Source organism: Schistocerca cancellata, chromosome 2, assembly GCF_023864275.1.
Source record: "Schistocerca cancellata isolate TAMUIC-IGC-003103 chromosome 2, iqSchCanc2.1, whole genome shotgun sequence".
NCBI classification, from domain to species: Eukaryota; Metazoa; Arthropoda; class Insecta; order Orthoptera; family Acrididae; genus Schistocerca; species Schistocerca cancellata.
This window is the reverse complement of record NC_064627.1, coordinates 782,676,159-782,686,918: the sequence shown is the minus strand read 5'-3', so window position 1 is coordinate 782,686,918 and position 10,760 is coordinate 782,676,159. Positions and strand designations below refer to the sequence as shown.

Below are 10,760 nucleotides of genomic sequence, written 5' to 3'. Positions count from 1 at the left end.
GAACTATATAGTTAACGCCAATGGTATAGATTAAATTTCACCTGAAAAAATGGAAATGAACGTTTGGCGTCATTGGCCGGGAGGCCCCTCACGGAGCAGGTCCGGCCGCCTTGGTGCAAGTCTTATTACATTCGACGCCACATTGCGCGACCTGCGCGCCGGATGGGGATGAAATGATGATGAAGACAACACAACAACCAGTCCCTGAGCGTAGAAAATCCCCGACCCAGCCACAAATCGAACCCGGGCCCCTTAGGTCGGGAGTCCGTCAAGCTGAAATTTCACCTGAAAAATTAGCTATAATTGATTCATTGAGCCTTGTTTAATTCCGATAAAATGCAAGTGCTTGGGTGCTCTTGATATGAGAATACATAGCTCTGCACTTCTTAGATGGGCCAGACGGCACAGAAACTGGACATTAGCTGACTGGAAGTACGTAGTGTGGGCAGAAGAGTAGAGATTTTGCGTCTTTTCGGACGATGCAAGGTGTGGAGCTTCAAAGAGACATTTGGTCCACAGCGTATGGAGCAAGTACTGGGTGGTTATAATTAAGGTACAGTACATCTGCTCACGGAGGTTCACTGTGGGCTGTAATTACCGTATGGTAAACTTGGTACATATACTAATGTGTTAATGCGGAGCCGATTTATGATGTAAAAAAATTAATTACAATGTTGGCCATCAGGTGCAAATCTGGTGATGTGAATGCAAAAAAGACGTATGTTTCCATACATAGTAGTTTAGGAATGAGATGCGGACAGAAGAGTACAAACAAGTGAGAAAGACGTAATTTTGGTTTTATTATTAACCACCGCTTACTCAGTTTGTTCAATATGAGCACCGGAGACGTCGGCGGGACACTGCATCCGTAAAACGACGCGATCAGCAGTTCCCATGGAATCAGGGCAACGTATTGTTGTATACTGGCCTCCAGATCGTGAAAAAGACCGAATGTGTCCCTGGCAACGCATTATAGATATCCCCAGAGTCAAAATTCACATGGATTCAGAGCGGGTGATCTTGCAGATCATGCATCTGGAACGCCTCTGAAGATAACACGTTCATGGAAGGCTGTACTGAGCAGCTCTATCACTGGGCGAGTGACATGAGATGTTGTACCATCTTGCATGACGACAGCGGTTTCCACACAGTTCTGTTCCTCCGAAGCCGGAAACACATGCCGTACAAGGAGGTTTTGATACCGTGCAGGCTATTATCTTCAAAGAAGAACGAACTGAGAATAGACGTGCTTGTGAATCCGCACCACACAGTCACGTACGGCGAGTGCAATGGCTTTTCGTGCCCAGCCGACGGTTTAACAGTAGCCCAAATTAAGGAGTTTTGTGTTTTTACTGCACCCTGTAATATACACTCCTGGAAATTGAAATAAGAACACCGTGAATTCATTGTCCCAGGAAGGGGAAACTTTATTGACACATTCCTGGGGTCAGATACATCACATGATCACACTGACAGAACCACAGGCACATAGACACAGGCAACAGAGCATGCACAATGTCGGCACTAGTACAGTGTATATCCACCTTTCGCAGCAATGCAGGCTGCTATTCTCCCATGGAGACGATCGTAGAGATGCTGGATGTAGTCCTGTGGAACGGCTTGCCATGCCATTTCCACCTGGCGCCTCAGTTGGACCAGCGTTCGTGCTGGACGTGCAGACCGCGTGAGACGACGCTTCATCCAGTCCCAAACATGCTCAATGGGGGACAGATCCGGAGATCTTGCTGGCCAGGGTAGTTGACTTACACCTTCTAGAGCACGTTGGGTGGCACGGGATAAATGCGGACGTGCAATGTCCTGTTGGAACAGCAAGTTCCCTTGCCGGTCTAGGAATGGTAGAACGATGGGTTCGATGACGGTTTGGATGTACCGTGCACTATTCAGTGTCCCCTCGACGATCACCAGTGGTGTACGGCCAGTGTAGGAGATCGCTCCCCACACCATGATGCCGGGTGTTGGCCCTGTGTGCCTCGGTCGTATGCAGTCCTGATTGTGGCGCTCACCTGCACGGCGCCAAACACGCATACGACCATCATTGGCACCAAGGCAGAAGCGACTCTCATCGCTGAAGACGACACGTCTCCATTCGTCCCTCCATTCACGCCTGTCGCGACACCACTGGAGGCGGGCTGCACGATGTTGGGGCGTGAGCGGAAGACGGCCTAACGGTGTGCGGGACCGTAGCCCAGCTTCATGGAGACGGTTGCGAATGGTCCTCGCCGATACCCCAGGAGCAACAGTGTCCCTAATTTGCTGGGAAGTGGCGGTGCGGTCCCCTACGGCACTGCCTAGGATCCTACGGTCTTGGCGTGCATCCGTGCGTCGCTGCGGTCCGGTCCCAGGTCGACGGGCACGTGCACCTTCCGCCGACCACTGGCGACAACATCGATGTACTGTGGAGACCTCACGCCCCACGTGTTGAGCAATTCGGCGGTACGTCCACCCGGCCTCCCGCATGCCTACTATACGCCCTCGCTCAAAGTCCGTCAACTGCACATACGGTTCACGTCCACGCTGTCGCGGCATGCTACCAGTGTTAAAGACTGCGATGGAGCTCCGTATGCCACGGCAAACTGGCTGACACTGACGGCGGCGGTGCACAAATGCTGCGCAGCTAGCGCCATTCGACGGCCAACACCGCGGTTCCTGGTGTGTCCGCTGTGCCGTGCGTGTGATCATTGCTTGTACAGCCCTCTCGCAGTGTCCGGAGCAAGTATGGTGGGTCTGACACACCCGTGTCAATGTGTTCTTTTTTCCATTTCCAGGAGTGTAAAATGTGCCTCGTTACTCCACAGAATATTGCCAGGCCACATGTCATCAACTTCGACCCCTGCCAGAAACCGAAGAGCGTTCAGAACGTTGCTGCGGACAATGAAGTTTCAGTTTCTGCACCGTCGGGATCTTTTACGAGTAGCAGTGTAATATAGACCAGTAAAATTTCCCATACTGCTGACCATGGGACACACACACTGCACGGGCAGGTATTACCCGGGACACGCGCTGCATGGTCAATTACAGCAACAGAGACCTCGTCATGAACTTCCACTGGGACAGAACGCCTTCCTCTTGCAGGTGCCACACCGAGCCAACCAGTGTTTTTGAATTTCATCATCATCTTCTTTAAACCAGTTAATGAGATCGAGTCTCCCCTCAGATCTTTCAGTCGGTAATACTCTCTCAATGAAGTATTGTAACTGCTGCCGTTCGCATATTACAGTTTCCCTAACAGCACACGGACTCTTTTCTCGATAGCCATACCGTTCACACGCGTTATGGCTTGTCAAATGACAGTAAGAGTGTCATTCCGCAATACAAACAGTGTACAGAGCCAGATTTTCCCCTGGTGGCCAAAATTGGAACTAATTTTTTCCCAGCGTAAATCGGTTCCACATTAACGACTGTAGTTATAAACACCCGGTAGGTCAGACTGCAGGTAGTTCTGTGACCCTTTTTATTTCTTATGTGCAGCAGGTCATAAGTCATTCGTATCATGACTTGAGTGCACTCAGACCTCTGTGAACATGAACGTTGTTGTTTATTTCAACAATCTCGGTCACCTAATGTTCCTCATTCTTCCACATTACAATTAAAAACTTGTGGTGAACATCCCCGACTACTTAAGTGACTACAGCCGTGTTTACAGGGCGGCACGCATACGCTCCTGATTTGACTAACAAGGAGAGGCCACGACGTTTGGAACGCGGATTGACTGCAAACTTCGTACAATCGTAGTACTCGATGAGGACAACAAAATGTGTAAGCAGTGCGTGGCCATTTTAACCATAAAACGGCTACAGCCGAGTGGTGCCGGCACGGTAGCTCAACTGCCGGCACGGTAACTCAGCGTGTTTGGTCACAGGGCTAGCTGCTCTCTGTAATAAAAAAAGGTGAGGTAATGGATCAACAACGAACTGAAATGGGTGTCTTTCGACGTCCGCCCCGAGCAGATACAACGGACGAAAACGAACAAAATGAGATTAAAAAAAAAAGCGTGTTCGGTCAGAACGTTAGCTACCCTTTATAATAAAAAAACTGAGCGAACGGATCATCGACAAACTGAATGGGTGTCATTGGATGTCCACCCTGAACAAATTCAACGAACAATATAGAACAAAATGTCTTTTTAAAAAAAAAAAAAAAAAGTGTTTGGCGTTCAAGCCGCGGGATCGCTGGATCGAGTTGCGTTCGTCAGTTTTTTTTATTTTCTACACAGTCATTTTCTTTATTATTTATATTACAACTGATATAATGGGGAAAGTACGTGTAATCGGATGAAATTTTATTAAATATGATATTTGGCAGTCTACTAATTTTTACTATCACAAATAATGTAACATTCATAACTATCGACTAGTAAACGACCAAATGCGAAAAGTCATACTAAAAATGTATGCTTGTCCGTGATTTGAGAAATCTCTTATACCTGGAAGGAGCCCGAAACGACTTGTTACCTACAAGTTTTGACCGGCACATACGGCTTTCGAAAGATGTACAATTAATCGTCGCTTTCGACATTACGAGTACAAGCTGCAGGATGGTATTTTTCGTAAAAACATGGAGAACATAAAGTTAAACGGCACCAGCTCCATTGAATAAATGCTATATTTCCGCATACGAACGTCTTTTGACGTTTTCTGTGGAAAAACAAACCTTGTTAACATTTTCAGAAACCTCTCTTTCAGACGATAGTTTGGAAGCAAACCATGCGTAACGCAGTATTTCCTTAAAAATCGGCGCTCAATATTTATTTATGCAGTATCGAGTGTATTTTAGTAGCGTCTTAAAAAAACATTTTGTTTGACATTGTTCGCTGAATTTGTTCAGGGCGGACGTCCGATGACACCCGTTCAGTTTGTTCGTTCATCCGTTCGTACAGTTTTTTTTATTAGAAAGGGAAGCTAACGCTCTGACCGAACACGCTTTTTTTTAATCTCATTTTGTTCGCTTTTGTTCGTTGCGTCTGCTCGGGGCGGACGTCGTAGACATCCGTTTAAGTTCGTTGATGATTGATTAACTCAGTATGTTTATTACAGAGGGCACGTTACCCTCTGACCGAACACGCTGAGCTACCGTGCCGTCACCACTCGGCTACAGTCGCTGCATGGTTCAAATGGCCACGCACAGATGTATATTCGACGACCGAAATTATCTTGCGATTTTCTCAGTAACGCTTGAGAAGCACGCTCTACTGCTTACACATTTTGTTGTCCTCATGGAGTACTACGAGTGTACGAAGTTTACAGTAAATCTGCGTTCCAAACGTCGTGGCCTCCCCTTGTAAGTCTCAAGCCCCTTATCACACATCTATTTACTTGTTGAATCACCCGGTCGTAATCCCACAGAAACGGTCTGAGACTATCTGGAAAGGTAGCACTCAACTTCCCCCCAGTCTGTTGCTCTAAGGCGTCCAATGACCAATGTGTGGCTTCATCTGAATTTCGAATACCTGGAGAAGCTTGTGGACACTCTTTCTCGCCGAACTGCCGCTTTTACACAGGCTAGAGCTGGTGATTTTTTTTGTCTGGTGTGCTTATTTATCAGTGCAATTCATTGTTGATGAGATTTATATCGTAATCAGTGTTTACATGGACTCATTACAAATGTCTGAAGGTCCTCCACCATGATAGTGTTTATAGACCACGACAAATAAATAAATATGCCCTGCAGAATGTTTATTAATAGTTTGAAATGCTTTATATCTTTGCCCTTATTATGTATTTCCTGACCCATTGTTGTTGTTGTTGTGGTCTTCAGTCCTCAGACTGGTTTGATGCAGCTCTCCATGCTACTCTATCCTGTGCAAGCTTCTTCATCTCCCAGTACCTACTGCAACCTTCATCCTTCTGAATCTGCTTAGTGTATTCATCTCTTGGTCTCCCCCTACGATTTTTACCCTCCTCGCTGCCCTCCAATACTAAATTGGTGATCCCTTGATGCCTCAGAACATGTCCTACCAACCGATCCCTTCTTCTGGTCAAGTTGTGCCACAAACTTCTCTTCTCCCCAATCCTATTCAATACTTCCTCATTAGTTACGTGATCTACCCATCTAATCTTCAGCATTCTTCTGTATCCTGACCCATATTGACTACAATTATTTTTGGAACAGTCTACAAACACTGAATGAGTATGGAATACTGATACAGTATCTGATCACAAGTATACTGACGCCCTTGTAGTGCGGAACTGACCACTACATGCAACTGAATTGAGCACTAGATGTAACAAGAGGCAGACCCGTGAGCATAGAAGGAGGAGAGGGCTGTTCAGTTCTCAGTAGAGAAGGAGTAACAGCAGACTTTGTCTGTCACTAAAGCTAAGTAACTTCGAATCCGAAATAACCATTGTATGTCAGCTGAGTAACAAATCCATTAGAGACATTTAAACCCGTCTAAATCTCTCCAAGTCGACTGCTGGTGACGTAATTGTGAAGTGGAAACACGAAGGAACAGCCGCAGCTAAACCAAAGCCAGACAAAACTCATGTACTGTTGGACAAGGACCGTCGAGCATTGCGGAGGACGGATGTAAAAAATCGAGTTAAATCTGTGGAAGGGTCCAATTGTTAGTTGCGTAGCGCTACAAGCAGTACTGGCAGCACAACTACTGTGCATAGGGAGTTACACGAAACGAGGTAGAATGGTTGAGCAGTTGGTCATCATCCAGATTTCTGCTGTCAGTCCTAAGCGATGATTGAGGTGGTGTAGAGATCGACGCCATTGGACAGTAGATGACTGTAAACGAGTAATTTAGAGTGATCAATCACGCTATGCCCTGTGTAAATCTGACGGAAGGGTTTGAGTTTGGCGAATGCCTGGGGAACGTTACCTACTTTCATCTACAGTGGGAGCAGAGAAGTACAGAGGGTGTTTCTCGTGGTTAACGTATCGTCTCCTTATTGCCCTTAAGAAGAAGCTGAACTCTTGTATTCTGTGGACAGTGGTGGGAGAGTCAGAGACGACGACTGTTTGTGTTAGTATGACAATTAACTCTGTCCTGATGCAGCATCTATGAGGCAAGGATTTGTGGGTAACAACATTCCTGGATGGACTGGACAACCTAGAGTCCGGAATCCAACACAGAAACTTTAGGATGACTTAGGATGTCGACTCTACTTCAGACCCCAACATCTAACATCACAACTTTCTCTGGTTTCGGCTGCTGAGGAAGCATAGACGCCATTGCTCCACAACGTTTGGATACCACATCGGTAGTGTTAGTGTTCCTGGCACAGTTCAAGGCGTCATAAAGACGAAGGGTGGGCATGCCCCATATTTACTTCCACTAGTCAGTGTCTTTATGAATAGGAAGGTAGGGCAGAGGGTGAGTTACTGTGAACAGTTCAGTGACCGGGTTGTTCTAATCAGAATCGACAGCAGACCAACACCGACAACGATAGTTCAGGTATACATGCAAGCTGAAGATGAACAGGTAGAGAAAGTGTATGAGGATATTGAAAGGGTAATGCAGTATGTAAAGGAGGACGAAAATCTAATAGTCATGGGCGACTGGAATGCAGTTGTAGGGGAAGGAGTAGAAGAAAAGGTTGCAGGAGAATATGGGCTTGGGACTAGGAATGAAAGAGGAGAAAGACTAATTGAGTTCTGTAACAAGTTTCAGCTAGTAATAGCGAATACCCTGCTCAAGAATCACAAGAGGAGGAGGTATACTTGGAAAAGGCCGGGAGATACGGGAAGATTTCAATTAGATTACATCATGGTCAGACAGAGATTCCGAAATCAGATACTGGATTGTAAGGCGTACCCAGGAGCAGATATAGACTCAGATCACAATATAGTAGTGATGAAAAGTAGGCTGAAGTTCAAGACATTAGTCAGGAAGAATCAATACGCAAAGAAGTGGGATACGGAAGTACTAAGGAATGACGAGATACGTTTGAAGTTCTCTAACGCTATAGATATAGGAATAAGGAATAGCGCAGTAGGCAGTACAGTTGAAGAGGAATGGACATCTCTAAAAAGGGCCATCACAGAAGTTGGGAAGGAAAACATAGGTACAAAGAAGGTAGCTGCGAAGAAACCATGGGTAACAGAAGAAATACTTCAGTTGATTGATGAAAGGAGGAAGTACAAACTTGTTCCGGGAAAATCAGGAATACAGAAATACAAGTCGCTGAGGAATGAAATAAATAGGAAGTGCAGGGAAGCTAAGACGAAATGGCTGCAGGAAAAATGTGAAGACATCGAAAAAGATATGATTGTCGGAAGGACAGACTCAGCATACAGGAAAGTCAAAACAACCTTCGGTGACATTAAAAGCAACGGTGGTAACATTAAGAGCGCAACGGGAATTCCACTGTTAAATGCAGAGGAGAGAGCAGATAGGTGGAAAGAATGCATTGAAAGCCTCTATGAGGGTGAAGATTTGTCTGATGTGATAGAAGAAGAAACAGGAGTCGATTTAGAAGAGATAGGGGATCCAGTATTAGAATCGGAATTTAAAAGAGCTTTGGAGGACTTGCGGTCAAATAAGGAAGAAGGGATAGATAACATTCCATCAGAATTTCTAAATTCATTGGGGGAAGTGGCAACAAAACGACTATTCACGTTGGTGTGTAGAATATATGAGTCTGGCGATATACCATCTGACTTTCGGAAAAGCATCATCCACACAATTTCGAAGACGGCAAGAGCTGACAAGTGAGCGACTTATCGCACAATCAGCTTAACAGCTCATGCATCGAAGCTGCTTACAAGAATAATATACAGAAGAATGGAAAAGAAAATTGATAATGCGCTAGGTGACGATCAGTTTGGCTTTAGGAAAAGTAAAGGGACGAGAGAGGCAATTCTGACGTTATGGCTAATAATGGAAGCAAGGCTAAAGAAAAATCAAGACACTTTCATAGGATTTGTCGACCTGGAAAAAGCGTTCGACAATATAAAATGGTGCAGGCTGTTCGAGATTCTGAAAAAAGTAGGAGTAAGCTATAGGGAGAGACGGGTCATATACAATATGCACAACAACCAAGAGGGAATAATAAGAGTGGACGATCAAGAACGAAGTGCTCGTATTAAGAAGGATATAAGACAAGGCTGTAGCCTTTCGCCCCTACTCTTCAATCTGTACATCGAGGAAGCAATGATGGAAATAAAAGAAAGGTTCAGGAGTGGAATTAAAATACAAGGTGAAAGGATATCAATGATACGATTCGCTGATGACATTGCTATCCTGAGTGAAAGTGAAGAAGAATTAAATGATCTGCTGAACGGAATGAACCGTCTAACGAGTACACATTATGGTTTGAGAGTAAATCGGAGAAAGACGAAGGTAATGAGAAGTAGTAGAAATGAGAACAGCGAGAAACTTAACATCAGGATTGATGGTCACGAAGTCAATGAAGTTAAGGAATTCTGCTACCTAGGCAGTAAAACAACCAATGACGGACGGAGCAAGGAGGATATCAAAAGCAGACTCGCTATGGCAAAAAAGGCATTTCTGGCCAAGAGAAGTCTACTAATATCAAATACCGGCCTTAATTTGAGGAAGAAATTTCTGAGGATGTACGTCTGGAGTACAGCATTGTATGGTAGTGAAACATGGACTGTGGGATAACCGGAACAGAAGAGAATCGAAGCATTTGAGATGTGGTGCTATAGACGAATGTTGAAAATTAGGTGGACTGATAAGGTAAGGAATGAGGAGGTTCTACGCAGAATCGGAGAGGAAAGGAATATGTGGAAAACACTGATAAGGAGAAGGGACAGGATGATAGGACATCTGCTAAGACATGAGGGAATGACTTCCATGGTACTAGAGGGAGCTGTAGAGGGCAAAAACTGTAGAGGAAGACAGAGATTGGAATATGTCAAGCAAATAATTGAGGACGTAGGTTGCAAGTGCTACTCTGAGATGAAGAAGTTAGCACAGGAAAGGAATTCGTGGCGGGCCGCATCAAACCAGTCAGTAGACTGGTGACCAAAAAAAAGTAAGTGTCAGGATACCTTTGATCAGATAGTGCATGTTACGGCGTAAAGTCAAGCGCCTGCACACCTGTCGGGAACGATAGAGAAGAGATGGTTGTGGGAAGCGGTCCGCCAATACCACACTGACCGACCCCTCTCCAGGACGACAACGCAACAACAGCGGCCCCTAGGTGAAGAGGACCCTACTGGCCACGTCAGTTCTACAGCAGCAACAAGACTAGTGAGTTGTATATTAGAGACTTAGGAATCGTGTATACTGAAGAATCTTGTTTATTTCTCAGGTCGCCCTTTCCTTGCGACACATCTGTGTAATGAACAATGTTAAGTATCGTAATCTTTAACATTTGTAATAAAACTCATTAATACAATATGTTTGAATGTTGTCTAGCGATACGAGAAAGCAGATTTCCTAGACACCCCATATTTGACGAATAGGCTGGATTTGAAACTTCCTGGCAGATTAAAACTGTGTGCCGGACCGAGACTCGAACTCGGGACCTTTGCCTTTTGCGGGCAAGTGCTCTACCAACTGAGCTACCCAAGCACGACTCACGCCCCGTCCTCACAGCTTTATTTCTGATTTCTGCCAGTACCCCGTCCCCTACCTTACAGACTTCACAGAAGCTCTCCTGCGAACCTTGCAGAACTAGTACTCCTGAAAAAAAAAGATAGTGCGGAGACATGGCTTAGCCACAGCCTGGGAGATGTTTCCAGAATGAGATTTTCACTCTGCAGCGGAGTGTGCGCTGATATGAAACTTCCTGGGAGATTAAAACTGTGTGCCGGACCGAGAC

The 10,760-nt window shown here is 45.4% G+C and overlaps 1 non-coding gene across 1 annotated transcript; it reads right to left on the bottom strand.

Moving 5' to 3' along the window:
- Positions 1-10,436: 10,436 nt before the first annotated feature.
- Positions 10,437-10,511, bottom strand: Trnal-caa (transfer RNA leucine (anticodon CAA)). Its single transcript has one exon. It is a non-coding gene; the product is annotated as a tRNA-Leu (tRNA).
- Between the last annotated feature and the right edge of the window lie 249 nt (positions 10,512-10,760).